This window comes from Mixophyes fleayi, chromosome 2 (assembly GCF_038048845.1).
Source record: "Mixophyes fleayi isolate aMixFle1 chromosome 2, aMixFle1.hap1, whole genome shotgun sequence".
NCBI lineage: Eukaryota > Metazoa > Chordata > Amphibia > Anura > Limnodynastidae > Mixophyes > Mixophyes fleayi.
The window spans coordinates 355,466,877-355,485,800 of record NC_134403.1 but is presented as its reverse complement, the minus strand read 5'-3'; the positions used below and the strand labels follow the sequence as shown (position 1 = coordinate 355,485,800).

General features: G+C 41.2%; 1 protein-coding gene across 4 annotated transcripts in view; it reads left to right on the top strand.

Annotated features, from left to right (window-relative positions):
• Window positions 1-18,924, top strand: part of TIAM1 (TIAM Rac1 associated GEF 1) — a 225,817-nt gene that overhangs the window by 84,370 nt on the left and 122,523 nt on the right. Inside the window, exon 1 of one of the 4 annotated variants that reach the window (XM_075197152.1) lies at window positions 14,359-14,468. The exons of the other annotated variants lie outside the window; for them this stretch is intronic. The gene's annotated coding sequence lies outside the window, so the exon portion shown is untranslated. Of the gene's footprint in view, window positions 1-14,358; window positions 14,469-18,924 lie in introns of those variants that run through there. 4 annotated transcript variants of the gene reach the window in all.

Sequence of the window (18,924 nt, the reverse complement as noted above, 5' to 3'; positions counted from 1 at the left end):
TTGTCCTATATTTATTGTAAATATGCAACATACTGGGAAAACCTGGACTTATATTTAAAAGCAAAGGAAAAAGCCAGTGGCTTGGGTGTGAGAAAACCAATTTAAAGAGACAGCCGGCTCCAGACATCTGAGTAACCTCTGTCTGCTGTCTGCTCACTATGGGTTTGTGTTATGAATGTTAATCATTCTACCCAGGTAATAACTGGCACTGACACTACAGAACTTCCTAGAACGGTTTTGTTCATTGTATCCTAAATTCTAACGGGAATCCCAGCGCTGTGAGTGATCCCACAGAACGTGTCCAGTAACACAGAACAAATGTATATAATGCTTACATTTTACATGTAATCCTACCAGTCTTTCGTTCTCTATTTTTTTTTTTTTGTTCCTTATTCTCCAAAATTATCAATCAGCATGTAAAATAGAAAAAATATATGCAAACATACTGTAAATCCATTACTGATATTTATATATTGGAACAAATGCAAATTGAACCAACAAAATCTAAAGTAATAAAAATAAGAGGCGTATTCAATTGTTCCTCCGGGCGCCGCCGGAACGAGCGCGTTAAAACTATTACCGTTTATACGGTAATTACTCGCTGAATTTCATCTCGGAGGAGCTGCGAGATGAAATTCAGCGAGTAAACTACCGTATTAACGGTTTTTACGCGCAAGTTTAGCGTATAAACGGTAATAGGTTTAACGCGCTCGTTTTGGCGGTGCCCGGAGGAACAATTGAATACGCCCCTAAGTGTCTAAAAATCTCCAGTGTTTGTGCAGTATTTTATCCACACTTCAAAAGTGATCCTCGCAGTTTTAGCCATGTTTACCAGCGTGTCTGCTTAGACTCTTTTCACCAACACAATGTATAGTTTTAGTCCTAAGAAATGTAAAATAGCTTGACCCAAAACTGGACATTTGGCGTTCCCCTCTGATCTGGATGGTCCCCCGATGACTCGTACATTCCCCCAATAGGATCGTTTCTCCTACTAGGACAGGCTCGTGTACACAGTGGTATTGTTGACAACTTCTCCGTGGGCCTCAATGGGATTTTCTCTTAGGAGAGGGGCTTCGACTACGCCGCTGCCTGTTTTCACTAATTCACAATCATTTGTTGGCTTCAAAACTACGTTCATGTTGCCCATAGGAAACCTTTGGATTGTAAAACTACCCACCCATTGGCCAGGAAAAGAAAAAAAATAACCGTTTTGTTTGAGTTTGAGCTTATGTAGATGAATGTTTTAAACTGCATTGAGGAACATTATGCGCATGTAATGAAACAAGCAGTATTCAAAATAGAGCAATAATGCACATAAAAGTACAAATCTAGGTAAAGTGAGTTTTATTTTTACACCTGTATACATGCGCTTAATTTGCATTGCCTGTTAAACGCATAATTTTAATTTCTTTTGGTATATAGCCTGTACTTATTTATTTATAATTATTATTATTATTATATTTATTAGATTTGTTTTGTGAATGCTGTTTATAAAATTAAATGAAACATCCCATATTTGTTTATTCAGCCATCTGGGCCCGTGTTAGTCTGTAATGTTTCCTAGGTAGGTGGTAAATGCAGGAATACACAGCCACATATCCCCCATGTACTGTGCAAGCCTAATAGAGTCAGAATACAGCAACTAATGGATGTAAGATTTAAATATATCTCATTTCAACACCTTTTCAGTGTTACATTCTAAATAGAAACCTGAAGCTGTGGGAACAAGTAGTCTTTGGTATAATTTATGTAGCAGAAGACTGAAGAGAAAGATGTATGTATAGATAGATAACACTGATTCACAAGTCATCAGCTGCAGAAGAGGAACAGCCTATGTAACTAAACATTCGCTTTCCCAGTCCTGTTATTTTGTAGCCGGCCACGTGGGCTGATACTGGACCACTTTCTAATTTCTGGTTGCCCACGTGGGGGTGGCCAGATTGGATAGGGTTCAGCAGCACTTTGGCCAAACCTCTGGGCAGGGGAGGGCTGGCAAATTTTAGCCCGGGGGTTGGCAAGACTTGACTCAGCAGCCTTTTAGGAACACTTTAAAGAAGAAAAAAAAATGCAAGTGGCCCAGTGACTCAGCCCAAGGTAGCTCACTATGAGACCGGACTTAGGGGAGGGTGGGGAGGGGGCCCCCTGTCCCCCAGACCGGCCTGCCCTTCCTCTGGGTCATTTCTGGCATAAATTGGCGGCTAATACTGCGGTTTTTAGATAATGTTGCACAGAGATCAATATAAATCACCTTCCAATGTACCTCATAAAGATCCAACTGATTATTAATGGGTTATTGGGCATTGGTCTATTTTTGGTCCAACACGTGAAGTTTTTAGTAGTTCCAGGAAAGCTCCTGGAGAGGATTTAATAAACATTGTTTATTAATGGCAATAAAGGACAATTCCATTTTTAAATGATTATCTTCCCTCTAGTGTGTACTTTATATTCAGGGAAATCGTAAGTTCAGTTGTTAAATGCACTGACAGCATTAACAAGGACACTGAGCACTGAGAGATTCGTACAAGACCTTGGGTTGAATCCCAGAGTCGGCTCTTTGTCAGCTCGAAAGAGAGACTTATTTCACTAATCAGTGATGGGCCGAATGCGGCCCTCCAAGCCTTCACCTGTGGTCCCAGGTCCTTCCTGCTGTATTGTCCGATTTTTGTTTCTTAAAGCTTGTAACACTTGTATAAAATACCCACTGATATGTTATTACAGATAGGGGGCTCTTTCTTTTATTAAAATGTGTTATAATTTACTGCTGAGATTAAGGGTAACGTGCGGCCCTTGTGAAGAGTAGAGGGCCACCACCACCACGCAAAGTGTATCCGGTTCCCCATCACTGCACTGGATTGTAAGCTTGGTGGGTGCCTAAAAAAATTTGTGTTTGGTGATACGTGAAGTGTAATGATCTTTATAAATAACAAAATAGAAAGAAAATACATTTTTACAGCACAAACAATGTGACAAGTCTCACAAAAAAAAAAGCAAATCTATGGAGATGATAAAATATCCAAAGGATTGTGTTTTTATTGTTGTTTTTACTGAGCATTTGTAATAGAATAAAGTAATGGCTATAAATATCGTGCATTTTTCCAGTCAATGGTTACTCAGATTTCTAGAACAAAGATACATTTATAGGACTGAAACGCGCTGAAAAAATAAAATTCTATTTTCATTCCAAGACTTTATTTTTATGCCCTTTTAGTGTGCATTTGTTGTTTTTTTGTGGTATTTTGTTATTTGCATGAATAAATAATGAAGAAAAACTGCATATAATGGTTTCTACGCTTACTTGACCAGTCAAGTCTGATTGTTTGGCCTGTTCCGTGGACAGTTTGCCCATATTACTGCAGGGCCAAATTGCAAATATCTGAATCAATAAATGTAAGGCGCCACTAAGTTGCCCAGGGCTGGGCAGTCGCAGTGACAAATCATACATAATATAATGCAGGGGAGCATCATATAGACATAAGAGTTTGTGTAATGGGCATTAATAAATTCCATCTCTAATCCGTTTGACAGCTGACCAGACGAGAGAAGCAATCTCAGATCATTAATCTGTATGGTGCACACAGCCATCCTAATAAGGCCAATGACGGAGCACGGATGGAGGAAAGTGAAACATACTAGGCCTGATTCATTAAGGAGTGTAAAATCGCTTTATGCATTGCTTAGAAACGTACCGAACGTGGTGCGCAGGAACATCCAATTCATCTTCGAGTGCAAAGGACCCTTACAACGGCTGATTTCAGGGATGGAACAGGGAGGGGACTGGGCGTATGCACAGTAAGGGTGTGCTTAGCTGGAGCGCGCACAGCAGCGTCTGATTTAAGCCCTGGGCATCTCAGTAGTACGTGATTTTCTGTCATATAACTTGCACCAGCTACAGAGCAGGTGTAGTGATGGTGATGGCTCTGTATGCAATTCATCACCATCATTACCATTTATTTATATAGCGCCACTGATTCCGCAGCGCTGTACAGAGATCTCACTCACATCAGTCCCTGTCCCATAGGAGCTTACAGTCTAAATTCCACACAGATTAGGGTCAATTTGTCAGCAGCCAATTAACCGACCAGTTTTTTTTTTTTGGAGTGTGGGAGGAAACCGGAGCACCCGGAGGAAACCCACGCAAAAACGGGGAGAACATACAAACTCCCCACAGATAAGGCCATGGTCTGGAATTGAACTCATGACCCCAGTGCTGTGAGGCAGAAGTGCTAACCACCGTGCAATTAAGAGCAACTGCAAAAAAATGCACTTTATGTACTGTAGGCATTAATAACATCCTAATAAATGTATTTTATGGGTGTGGGGAGTGCAACAGAACTTTTTTTTTTTTTTTTAATGTTTTGTCATTGACTATATAGGTGAAAGTAATTGAATACTTTTTTGCCCTGTCTGTTCTGCATTGTACGTATCCTGCAGTCTCTTGTCTTTCTGAGCAAGAGTGTGCCTAGAATCGTATTCAACAAGAGACGTTTCTTCAGATCCGCTCCTTGTTGAAGACGAATGTGTGTGTACTTGAATTACACGCGTTTTACGTTCGTTTTGCGTGCTGTAATGAATTGGCCCATTGTTTATTTATTGCTTCATCATCTGCATTGAACAAAGCTGCCGCAGTTATCTTTGGTTTCGTAAGGCTAAGCTGTAGGATGTCATGTAAACGTGTCCTTTTCCTTGGCTTTTAATTAGACTTCACCCCACGCCACTGCTCTCTCTGGGGATGCACTTGCCAGCCTCCCCCTTTAACCTGCCTAGAAGAGCCACTCCGTGTGAAGTACCTCGTCTGTCTCCTACACATTTCACTTATGAACAAACCACGGTCAATGTCAAGTACCCGTACTGCACGGCTTTCTGGTGCCAGAGTTGCAGTGTCAAGCACATAAGCTGTTAAATGTGATGGGAAGTGGAAAAGCTAGCTGGCGAGAGACTGAAATACCCACGGAACTAACAAACACAAAAATAGTACATTTTCTTTAGTGAAAAAAAGCAGAACAATCCATTGGTTGCTAGGTGACCAGAACATTGGATGATCCAGTTCCACGGTTAGGGAAGCTAGCTGGATAACGCCTCAGTGTATATCAACAGTTATTAAAAGCCTATGCCGGTGTATTCACTTCCTGCTCTTGGTGTGCTTTAGAATACAATTAGTGAATTATAAACAATCTATCACCCTGGACAATGTTGTTTTCTTCTTTCAACTAACAAATCGGCTAATAAAAGAGCTATTTAAGTAAAATTACTTATTTTGCAAAGTAACAGTGAATTTCCCTTCCATTTACCAAAGTTGCCCTTGTGTTTCTAACTCCCATTGTCCTATAGATTGTAAGCTTTCGAGCAGGGTTCTCTTACCTCTCTGTCTGTATGTATTACCCAGTATTGTCTTATTAATGTTTGTTCCCAATTGTAAAGCGCTACGGAATTTGCTGGCGCTATATAAATAAATGTTGATGATGATGAAAGTATGAACAGTACTTAATTTCACTGTGTAACTATAATGTGTTATATATGTGTTACCGCCAGGTGGCGCTGTTCTGTGATGCTGATGGGGCAGTTTGACAGCATTCACACACCTATACGTGCAAAAATATATTTTCACAGAATAGTTTATAGCCAAATCTTCCGCTGAACGTTTTTGGAAAGAGAAAGCAAAACCCAATATCATATTGTTTTTGTTTTGTTTCTTTGCGTATTCAATTGCATCAAGATAATTAAGCGTTTTACATTTCTATCAATAAAAAAAAAAGCAAATATTACCTATAGACTCTATAAGGGACGGTGGTTGGTTGAATTTTTGCCTGGCGTTTAGATCTTTCCTGACCTATAATCCATGTTGAGTGAGACAAGTGTGTACTTGCAGAAACCTTTACACCTGCAGGAACGTCAGTCTGAGTTAGCAGGGCAGTGTCTTACAATGTGTGTCATCCAGCTTGTTATATAGCACAGAGCTGTCCGACTGGTCTTCTCCACCCGACAATCACCATAGACTCTGATCGATGATATCCGTTTAATACCACTCCTCCTACAAGCACATAGGGATGATGTGTGTGCCTCTTCATGTGAATATTGGGACAGCGGCTGATAAACTGCTGCCTGATCCTGTGAGACCTAGACACTTGGGGGGGGCGGGGGGGTTTGAACTTTATAATAAGGAAAAGTGGAGGTGTTGCCCATAGCAACCAATCAGATTCTACCTATCATTGTCTGGAATGTACAAGATAAATAGCTAGACTCTGGTTGCTATGGGCAACACCTCCACTTTTTCTTTTTAGAAGGTTTGATAATTCTACCCCTTGGGTGACTGATTTCAGAGTGAGTAGCTAGATAGATAGAGGCCGCTTTGTCCTAAACTGGTAGAATTTTAGCATGGACTTATTAAGTAATGTATAAAATGTATGAACGATTCAACTAGTAGTATTGTCCATACTTACCTGACCAAAAAAAGCAGATAAGTTATTGAAGATAACTTGGTGGTACTGAAACTAGTTGTTACAATGTGCTTTGTGCAAGTATAAGAATGTGGAGTGTTTGTATGGTCTCTCTCAAGGGGGTTAAAGGACCACAGCGGGGGCCGATCTAACCCCACCACAGGCTCTACTCTTTTAGAAAATTTTCAGAGGACCGGCATAGCCAGACCGCCCTCCCCACAGGGCCCCAAAGCGGCTGCACTCCCATCAACGGCTCCAGCTCCATCTCTATCTCTGCTTGCTTTGCTCTGGGGAGAGCACATGAAACCGCATACAGTGTATGCAGATGCAGTCTGTTGGCTTGAGGGCTGGGTCACATACTGCTCTGTGTTCACTCCTGGGTTGCTTCCTCCATTCAGTTCTTCTGCATCCTGACTCTCAAGCAGAGGGGGGTCGTTTGCATACTCCACACTCTCTCTCCTGAGTGCAGGGAACACAGAAAAGTAGGAATGTGTTTGGATCCGTTGTTTACACTCACACATTACACGCAAGTCGTTTTGTAAAGAATGCATGTTCTCAAAAGTACCATCTTCTCTTTAAAGGGTTTGTCCTCTCCAGGGCAACCCTAATTCATCATGGTTCCCCCCCCCCCCCGCTCCCTATTTAATAAGTGGGATCGGGAGACTCTGCACTATTGAAGAGCACTGGATGGAATCTGTTCTCCTGCACTGGGCTCACTTCGTGGTTTTGCTGCTGACCATGTAAAATACCCCCTGCCCCCCATTTGGTAAAGGGTTCCTAGTGAAGTGGTTTATCCAACAGTGGACAGTACCTTTAAATAGAAATATACCCTGTATATAAGCTAGTCTCTGTATGCTATAGTTTGGAGTCATGTTTATTTGACAGTATACAAGCCAGGACCTGTGAATTAAGCGTCCCGAAAACAGGGAAATGAAATCTTATTTTATTTATTTATTTTTTTGTTAACGTGCCTGTCATATATCCTTTCCTCATCTTTGTTTTTCTCTTCTTTATTATTGTAACGTTGCCAAAGACTGATCTGGGTTATTGATGTCTTCTTAAATATACCTGGATTATATTATGCCGATCATTAATCATAAACCTGCTTATAAGCATTTGGGTGGATTGGATTAAAGATATACAATATATTTTTGGCCCCTCCTTGTGCCTGTCCCAAAACAAGACATACAAAAATAGATTATAGTACCTTGTTTACTTAAGGTCTGAAACCCCCTTCTCCACCCCCTCTACCTCATGTCTATTTTTTTTTTTTTTTTAAACCTCCCCCTTGGTCCACCTCATTTCTTTAACACCGTTTCACCCTCACATACACCTCATGTCACTTGATTTAACCTCTCTCACCCACAATGCAGAAACACACACCTCAAGGCTGTCTGCACTATCCCCTTTTCTCTTCCTTCTGCTACACTTGCTCTGCAGGTCTGCTCCTGTCGTGTAACATTGACCCGCCCCCGCGGAGCCAGAGCAAACCATCTGTGCAGGGGACATGGGGGCAGCAATATTGATTTGTTACACTGCAGAATCTCATCTGCAATTAAATATCTCTGGGTGCTATGTCGAATGCTGACATATTAGCCGGTGTTGGAGAAGAAATACAGGAGCTAGAAGCAATGTTGGCAGCTCTAAATTTTGTCTGGCAGACGAGCCCTTGACTGATCATGAGCTTCCGCCTATGATACAGACACGCTACTGCTCAGATCCCAGCCCCAGACCGGTCTCTGTCTCCTTAATAATTTATAACGTGGTATATTTCCTAGCACATTATAGTGAAACCAAGAGCTATCACATATCTCATGTTGCAATGTATTTGAGGGTCAGGGGACCCACATGTCGGCTACAGACACCTAAAATCTGTAACTGTGCAGACTGGTAGCAGGGAGAATAGCAGCTTGCGGCATCCATTCACCGCTGACCTGTGTTGGATTGCCGGATAAGCATTTGTACGTTTCCAAACCTTTCATAAGGTTTTATGGTGGTGGTGAGCGGTGTCACTACCAAATTCTGTGTATTATAGTCTTAAATAAAGGTACAAATGTGCTAAACCTGCTTGTTGGCAGACGTTTTACATCATGTCCTCTCCGGACCCCTAGTGTTCCAGAAATACAGCTTCAGGACCAGCAGCTCTGGTCAGGAGAACGCTGTCAGTGGGTTACTCTCCTATATGTGTGGAATAATCCTGCTCTATGTTTTTCGGTCATTACAGAGCAACTTATTTGAAAAAATCACGTGCTAAAGTCAAAATGACAGACAGAGCAAATGCGTTCCAGTGGTCCCAATCAGTATAGAATCCGTACAGTGTAAAGTAGATGAATGTGCTGCATAACTAACCAGACCAACTCACTAGAACATGGAACATGTTCATCCATTTTCTTCACACCTTTGGCCACAACCCCAGGTGCAACCGGAAGGCAAAACTTTTGTCGGTACAGAATGTTACCCCGGATTTCTCACCTTCAGGACAGGGTCCGTTTTGTTTAGTGATTGTTTAATTTTTAACCATGTAGTGAATAAAAGCTTTGAAGTTATAAACAGGTCTGTTATATTCTGTCCAGCATCCCTTCCCAGTGTAGTGTCTGGCTGCCTGTGACATCCTCCTGCCCAATTAGTAAACCTCTACCCAGTCCTGTTTTGTTCCCAGCTATAAAGCGGTATGAAATATGCTGACGCTTTATAAATAAATATTATCACATAAATAATAGAATATTGAGCACAGTTATATATTATTCTGTATTAAATAAACTGCAGCAAACATGTATTACCAAAGAGCATCTACTGCCATGAATTGAAAGAATATGTTGTGTCGTATCCAGGGCTCAGAATTCTGTTACTGTGTCAATGTCTCGCTTATTACCCCTCACTGTGTAGAATCTCCCTTCTCTTCACTAGCTCAATGTTATCACCTCCTCACCCGATCACTTCTCTCCATATCAACTACTCACTGGATTGGTCTCTATTTTGTTAACTGTACACTGGCTTCGTTTTCACCTCTTTGCCGTGTCAGTCCCCCTGTTGTCATCTGAGACCCCTCTTATAGATCTGTACTGTCCCCGCTTCTGTGGGATTTAAATGAATTTGGAGCAAGCAGGGATCTATCGGTTGTTTTTTCTGTATTAATATGCTGGTGGGTGTGTTCTCTGTGTAAAACGAGTACTGCTAAACAGTATATAAACTATTTAGATATTCTATTTAAATTGAGCACTTGATATCATGGGATAAGAAAGGCCCAGGTTTCTCAGCGGGGAAGTCTCGCACAGGATGTATTGTGCTGATTTAGCTGAGGTGAAGCGCTCTGTACAAGTCTGTACCTGCACCTTTTAGTTTCTGAGAAAGACAATGAATTGCTGCCTGTCATTGTATGGGCTGCACACTGCTCTTGATTCACACCCTGCTCAACAAGTCAGATTAGTTCACAGTACTGCGTGTGATAAGTCTCTTCAGATTGACATCCTACTTTCTCCTCTCACACATAAGGTCTTGTGCACCTAGGCTTTTGGGGTCCATGCCGGGACCATGTGGGGGGGGGGTCCATTGGAGTCTGGCGTGTTTCACCCATAACCCGAATGGAGCTCATTGCTACAATCTATACAGACCATTAGACCATCTACAATATGCAATCTCTGCTGACTAAATGATTATACACATTGTATGATGCGTGATGGGCATGTTTTATTTTAAAAAAAATATTTTTAATGATTATAAAATGTAGAGGCAGGCAACCGCTGGCGCACTAGCAGGTGTGGAACTACAAAAATGTCTAAAGGGGGGTGGGATAGGCAAATTTTATTCCAGGTGGATAAATCCTTTTAAAGGGCAACTATATGTTGTTGTTTTTTTATTATTTTTTTCCCCTGAACCATCTCCCACGTGTGGGATACCTGCGGATTGGGAGATAAAAACTCCTATTGGCATTAGCAGCCGCTAACTGTGAAGGGCAGACACCCGCTGTCTAAAGTGTTCAGTCGCCAGCTGAAGGGAAGAGGCTGCAGTAAGCCCTATGAGATTACTTTCCAGCTTTCCATATAAAACGTCTGTGCAGCAACAGTGTGCCATTGACGTGGGTCAGGGACGTGGCCTGGCATCTTTCCATTGGGTGTAGAACACCTTGTTCTGCAATGTAATATAGAGTCCTTAGTCGGAATTCTGCTGCATAATGTAATGCATGACAGTCCACTTTACTGTAAACAATATATTATTCTCTTTTATTTCTAAAGCATTAGCATATGACTCACTGTTGTACATTGAGGATGACGCAAACAAACGATGCACAAGGACATGAAACAGAAGGTAAAGATGGAGCTGCCCAAAAGAGTGTACAATGTAAAGTGCAGGGAACACTTGGGTAAGGTAGTGGGATAACAACTGCAGCTGCTGGTGGGTGAGTCTACAGTAAGGCAGCAGCATTATCAGCTTCTAGTAATAAAGCAGCCGTTGGCAGCTGTCATCTCTGTGCAGTTACCGGTGGTGCGGTACGGCTGGAACGAGGAGAGAGTGTGTAAGGTGTAGCACGGTGGCTCAGTGGTCAGCACTTCTGCCTCACAGCACTGGGGTCATGAGTTCAATTCCCGACCATGCCCTTATCTGTGAGGAGTTTGTATGTTCTCCCCGTGTTTGCGTGGGTTTCCTCCGGGTGCTCCGGTTTCCTCCCACACTCCAAAAACATACTGGTAGGTTAATTGGCTGCTATTAAATTGCCCTTAGTCTCTCTCGGTCTGTGTCTGTGTGTGTGTGTGTGTGTTAGGGGGATTTAGACTGTAACCTCCACTGGGGCAGGGACTGATGTGAGTGAGTTCTCTGTGCAGCGCTGCAGAATTACTGGCGCTATATAAATAGATGATGATGATGATGATGAAGGTGTAAACACAAAACATGATCCAGTCTCTGAAATAAACAGAAACCACACCTGTCCTCCACCATTTATCTTAGCAGGACCCTTCCTCTGTGTTTGCTGTTGTGCTGCAGGGCCCTCTTATGGTATGGTTTGAAGTAACTCCATGTAGTCCTGTGTTTTTCATGTGTCATGGTTGCTGCTGGCAGAAGAACCAGGACAGTTGTTCCCCATGTTGGGTGTCAGAGGAGATCATCAAGGATGAATAGATATAAGGTCAGTTGTATGTGTGCATCTCTACAGTGGATCAATATCAATGGGATAAAGGACTTCTTTGTCCCAATGGCCACTTAACAAAGATGATTATTCGGTCTCCGCTGTAACTTGCCTATCTGAAGGGATCGATAATTTAACACAGCTGCAACTAGTTTGTTTCGACACACACAACTTATACGCACCAATGCATGGTATTGTCACAGAGCCAACATTGCATGGCTTAGCAGACGTCGGCGTGTTTAGCAAGTTACTTTGGCCATGTGAAATATTCTTATTTTGTCTATATTACAATAATGTCTTGGAAAACAATTAATCAAACCACACTAAATTGTAAAAGGCCGGATTAGCACTCATAGGATGGGGGGGTGGAAGCGGCCACTGACCCAAGGGGGTTGCATAATTTCACCTTCAAGATTCAAATAAATTTAGAATCAATACTGAATGGAGCACATTAGGTTGGGGTAAAAGTCTGGAAAGGCTAAGGATTATGCAATGAGAGTTAAATGAATTAGGTTGTTCCACTAAATGTGAGTATTTGTGTATATCAATCTGGAAATAGATATATTTTTTTCACAATGGGTTTGAATCATTAAAATGCAGGAGTGCAAATAAATTGTATAAGCATATGACCCGGTATAGTCCGTCAGGACCAGCTGAGAATGTTCAGAAAGAAAAGGTATTGAATCCTGAGTCAATAGCGGATATACAAGTCTCTAGTCTGGTGTTTATAAATGTCCCACAGTTCACTTTTTACAGCATGTTACAAATGTTCAGCCAGTCCTAGAGTAATGTGCAGCTCTTTGCCCGTGCCGATATCGCAAATCTTCTTTGATCCGCCTCATCCCATTAGTAGTAGACATACATAAAAAGAGTGAGATGGGTCCAATACTCAAGCAACGTTTCAAACAATTTATTGCATAAAATGTCTAAAATTACACTCTCTTTTAGATAGATGCATGAAAGCCAGTTTGCATGGTTTCGACTCCCGATGGCTGTCGCTCCAGAAATTTTGCACATGTTTGACACAATGAAGAGTTCCGTTTAAAGCTTCACTTTGCCAGTTGGCAAACACTCTGGGGATTCTGTGCCCATAAGATGTACCATGCAACGTCAAAAAGAAGCCGTTTGGCACCCTACGCGTTTCGTCAACAATGATTTCATCAGGGGATGCTCCTGTCATTATATGTGCCATGTTTAAATAGTTCATTAAGCCAATCACATACCTTTCTATTTATTACATTGTGTGGTTTGTAAAGTTAATTTCTTTGCCTAGCGTTTATCATAATTAACTGGCAGCAATAATTTATTTGTTCGCGATGACAAATTGGTACTAAAATAGGGGATTGCCAGCATATAAAATGAATTAATACTAGACTAGATAGCTGCCAGCGGAGAAACATGTTCATGGTGGTAAAGTTGCACTTGTTGCTTAAAATATATGCGCACACAATAATAATAAGTAAATAAATATAAATGAAATACTTCAAATACTGCATGGTCAGCAATTTTCTGTGGTGTAAAAAAACATACTTACCCCCCTCTTCGGAAGCGCTGTCTCCGGGTCTTCTCCTCCTTCTTTTCATTCTTCAATTGCGCATGTCCAGTTCCAAGAAAGATCCCCTCTCTGTCTCTGCAACTATCGTTGCAGAGAGAGAGCGCTGAGTGACAGGGAGGGATCATGTGATCCTTCCACACATGCGCTGTCCAGCTCTGCTCTTCGGAGCAGAGCTGACAGCATTGGATTTCTTCAATTCTGATAATGTACGCCGGCTTCAGCACAACAAGTGGGTAAGGTAGAAAAAAAAGATTTTTTTCGGGACTTGTTAGATTGCGGCCAGGAGCAGTCACCATACTGTTGTATGGTGACTGCTTGCAAAAACGATGAGGAGTGCAAAGCAGCAGATATCCATGATATCTGCTGCGATGCACCTTTAATAAATTTGAGTAGGAGACCTCGTGGATTAATTTACACGGTAAGTGCACGATAGTGCACTACCGTTATTTCTTAAATATACCCCATAGTCTTTGAGAACCCATGTAAGGATTCATACCCACTTGCGTCAGAATACATGGTTTACTGGCATGTTTAATGCTAGTATAACGCATGTGTAATGAGGTGACATTGGGATCCCAGTGTCTTCAAACCCACTTTTGTTCCTACTTGTGTCTGGGAGCTTTGCGTTTGTGCTGCCTGCTCCGTTTTTTTGTGTTCATTGCAAGTCGAACACGTTGAGGTCAATAGAGTGTGCCACATTGAATGCAAATAAATGCGTTTGCTAGCCGCGGCATTTCAAACGTGTTCACTTTTAACACACTGGTGGTGGAATTTAATTTAAAAAGAAAAAAGTGTGGCATGCTCAGAGGTAAAATGAGAATGGCGAAGTGCAGATAGCGTCAGAAAAAAAAATCTCTAGTAGAATTTTTATGTCAGATAATTATATATTTTTATTATTTGTCTGGCACTAGTAAAATAAGGGAATTTATGATTTTAGGTGGAGGGGGCGTTGATTTTGGTTACTACCTGTGCTGCATTTTTTTTTTATTGTTTTATAAAGCTGCAATTTTGTGGCACCAAGTTGTGATTCCCCCCCCCTGGCAATTAGATTTAGCAGCGGGTGGTCAGAACATTAGACCAAGAACCACAGGTTCCCACAAGCCAGAACTGCTAGTGTGACTAAATACCAAAAGGCGAGTTAAACAGAGAAAAAAAAGGGAGCAGAAAAAAAAAAAAAAACTCCTCACACAACACGCCCAAATGGTCTGTCTCATCTTCATATGAAACTTGGTGATCCACCCACATCCCTACCAGCCAGCACATCTACTGACTTGTGAAAGCTGTTTCATTTGTGTGTCTGTGCTGAACAGCATGTGGAAGGGGATAGGAAGAAAGCCTGAACAGACCTAGACAATGGGTGAGCTTGCTTTATCTCTGCACATTGATGTTTACACACACGCACAATAATGTCCCTGCTTAATGCTTCTATGCATAGTTTATTTGTGAGTTACAGACCTGTCTCCTCATATTGTTGATTAGCTGCAAGTTCCTTCCTCTAAACTGCCAAATGTATGTGACACCTATACTGGTAGAATTTGCTGTCAGAAAATGCTAAAATGTTTAGTTTACTTTTTGATTGGTTTATTTTGATTGGTTTACTTTTGATTGGTTTCTTTTTGTGGCATTTTCTCAATGATAAAGTTGGTAAGAGATGAATGATTTTAAAAGTACCTCATTACTTCGTCAACTATGTATATTTATATACTTTTTTTTTAATGAAATGCCAGATTTCACTTTATAAGCACACACTTATTTTATCTGTGTAAGGTTCAGATTTTAGTCTTGTGTGATTTTCCTGCTTTCTAATAAAGCTGATTTAGTGCATAGTTTATTATCTTACTTGCAATACTGTCTTTATAGCAATATTCACAGTTTATCGTCTGTACTTAACTCTGTTTGGTAGATGTGCAAAATATGGAGAGAACTCTGAATATATTCGTTAAACTTTACTTTGGCAAAGAAAGGTTAGGGAATCCCTACTCTGTGGTGACCTAGTGCAGCCGGCTTATGCTGTTTAATTTGTGGTTTGTTTAGTCTCTGGATGGATTACTAGGTAAATTGGGCAGACTGTGTAAGAGATTTGAACTCTTGATTTTATGATGCCTTTGTGTTGAGTTTGGTTGTTCCTAGTGACTGAAAGACAGTAATATCATGTGCATTTTGTGCTTTTGTTTGAGTGCAGCACATTTTGTAATAGTTTTTCTCCTGATGATAAAAGTAGGTATTTTCCTGGGAAAAGAGTAGATTCGTCATAGCGTGGAAATCCTGTCTTGTTGGAGGTGACCTCCTCAGGGGTCTCAGTACTGTCTCTTCCTCTTGTAGTTCATCTTTGTTCGGAATTTGCCTCCCCTCCCCCTCGCTCTGTCCATGGTTTCTAGTGGGGCTTAGTTTACAGGGCATGCTCAGCTGAGGTACTTCAAAGTGTTCTGTGGTTTTATTACTATAATGTTTTTGTAGTTGTTGTGATTTCCCTCCTTACTAGGTGAAGTTACAGACAACAGGGGCTTCTAAATATGAATTTCTAACAAAAAAAAAGGGAACTTGTTGTGCATCACGATTCATAACCCTAATATTAATCCTACTTTAATATAACTGCAAGTTTTAATATTAAGCGAGTTGTGTTTATTAAACCAGTATGTTATTAAAATTAATTTTGTAAGTCCCGGGGCTAAGCCTCAGACATAATGTGGATCCGGGAAGCCAAGGTTATGACCCACTGGTCTCTGATATTTCCCCTGACGTATAAACAAACCATCGTTGTTTTCTTACAGCAGTGTCATAGGATCATAGGGTTTGAATGAGACAGATCTTAGAATTCTCTCTGTATAATAGGATGTAACCGAAAATGTAGTCATTGTTGTTGAATGCTGCACGTTTTCTAAACTGGACTTTAGAAGAGCTTGTAGTAGAAGTCACTTCTACAAATTTTAATTTTGTGGTGGCTCCTAGTGTATTGATTGACACACACAAACTAGATTGTAAGCTCTTTGGGGCACTTTCTATTGTATTCTTATATTGGTTATATTAGCCGGTGTACAGTTTATATTCTCGTCATACTGGACTAAATTCATGGTAAGTCTTTTTTGTTATTATGGAGATGAACTGGTGCTAGTTTAGATTCCTTTCCCAGTGTGCGGCATTGTACTCTGTGGGGTGTCCTCTGCTTCGGAGATAACATGACAATTTATCCGTCAATGACTTTCATCAAGCACAGCACTCTGACAGCCTCAAACACCAGCAGTGGTGTCTACAGACACAATAGAATAGAAGATTATTTCACTCAAACCTGTATCCCAGCTTAATGAGACAGTAATATGTGTCCCAAAACCCTGCCACGTGACCACACATTGTTCGTTTGCTTGGTGATTAGTATATATTCTTCTGGTCTGACCTTGAAACCTTTGCACAAGGTTTTCGGATGGCGGATAAGATAGGTTATTACAGAATGGCAGGGTGCGATAATTACGAAGAAAACCATTCAGTGGGACAATCCTGTCTCTTTGGCCCATGAAATTGTTTAATCAGTGGATGATTGAGGCTGGAGTGTTTGTTTGTGTTGTGCATCCAGGAAAACAGCCTTTAAAGGATCATTTTAAAGTGGGGGCGTTTGGTTTGCAGCGAGAGGAATTTCACATCCTCACTTTGACATTTTCTCATTTTTTTACCCTAGATATATGCCATCTATTTCAAATATGTGGAAGTGACCCGGCACGTTCACATATAGCTGTTAATGGCTGTTTAAACCATAAATTTGTCTTTCACGGACATGTTAAATTCCAGGGGACATCTGAGATTGAGGCCAGTGTGGTTTTTGGCTCCGGCTGTATTTGCCATAGGCCTCTCGCCAGGTTTCCTGATAGTATTAACCCCCAGTTTGCCAACTGAGCATCCATACCCATTTGATTGAGCTTCAACTGGAGTGCTTTTGTTTTAGAAATGGCTTCATAGGTGGTTGGCGGAGATTAGTCTTGACCGTTCAGCACTGATGGACTGCAGCTGGCGCAGTCCTGATCGTCCCCGTCTGCCGTGGCTGCGCTCGTGAGGACTGCGAAGGTAACAATTCAGTCACAGCTGGACGCAGTGAATACAAGGCGTGCAACCCATATTTTTTGTTGGGGTATAAGCAGGGAGCATGAGAGGTTGTGACGGAATATATTCTGAGTGTAAAGGAAGCCTCTCTTTTATAATTTATCATGATGGCCAGGCTTGGGTTATATTATGTAATATCAGCTCCTGGTCACTCCTCTGAAACTGTGGGCCAGGTCATGTGTCCTTTGTCCAACCCTAAAACTGGCCTTGATGCTGGTAGGATCACAGTGGTGTAAAGAGCTGAACAGCCTGACCATATCAATGTGTCATTGTAGAACTGCATTCATCCACCTCTGCAGGAAGTATCCTGTGATGTTTGGTAACAATATTTTCTTCTGGGGTACGTTGGAACGTTGTTTAGGAAGTAAGAAGTGAAAGTAAATTCTGTATGGAGCAGTCCCTGCTTCTAAGCATAAACTGATGGGTCAAATATATCAAAATATATCCATCAAAGGAATAGCTGGAAAATAATTATTTGCAGGTATCTAGAGAAATGCTGGATGTTTAATATCTTTACGTTTTTGTGTTGCGATCTCAAAACATCTACTTGTACCTCTATCGGCTCCTGGGTCTTTCCCCCACTAGCGGTACAAGCTCAGGCAGCTTAGATGAAGTCGGATTATGTTTCCATTGACCAGCAATATGCTGTTGTTTCAGTTGTATCTCGTGTGTATTTGCTCATTTTTCAGAAGTGCAGAATTCAGGTCTATAAACAACAAATGGTAACAGAGAATTGGAGACTTGAGATTCTCTGGGAATGAATAATAAACAAAGCCTGTATCACTTTTCAGGGGGGTGATGGTATTACTGACATGAGTGGATGTGACCTCTGTCTCCGCAGAGCAGGGGGATCAGCTTTCGGAATGTTGCTGCAGGCACCTTGATTGGATAAGCAGACACCTGGGAATACCTGGTGCTTTTCCATCAAGCTGTATGCACGCCTGAGGAGGGCTCCTGCTGGTACAGCCACTGTGACACCGATTTGTCCCGTACTTGTACCAGTACTGCTCACAGATTGTTGCTTGGTCCACATTGTACAGTCATTGCTTTATTTTTTTTTTAAGGAGTCACCCACCCCAAGCACGAACTAATATACTCATGCCTTCAGAAGCACTCGCCTCCCATCTATTTATTCTCCATGCTTAACAAGCTGGAGTTTAAAAAAAAAAAAAATTTTGATTAGAGCTTGAACTAGGTGTTGGGAAAAAAAGCCGGTTTGGATAAGAATTCATATTGGGATTTGAGGAGGGGTGGGGCCACTGGTGGGGGAAGTATATCCTTAATATATCCGTTATCTCTACCATTCTTCTAGGGAAGACCAGGCTTATTGATCGATTTTTTTTCTTGATAATTTGTCCACTGGGTGCCGCTGTTATTTTTTCTGCCATGTTATCTCAGCATTGTGACTTATCTTATTATTAGGTGATACTTTTATAAATAGGGATAATTTTCCCTTTACATTTATTGTGTTTCAGAACTGATTGCTTGTCAGATGTATTTTTCCTGGTATATGGCATTGTGTTTCTGCAAACTGTTGAACTGAAGACTTTTTTTTTTATACAACTTTCAGTGTGTCTCATCATATACAGAGTAGGGTTGATTGAAAAAAAACCAAACATTTGAAACATTTATTTTTAAATAGTTTATGACCCTGAGGACCAACTTTTTTTAAAACTGATTTAATCTAAGCACTGAAACGAAAACATTGATCATTCCAGGATTAT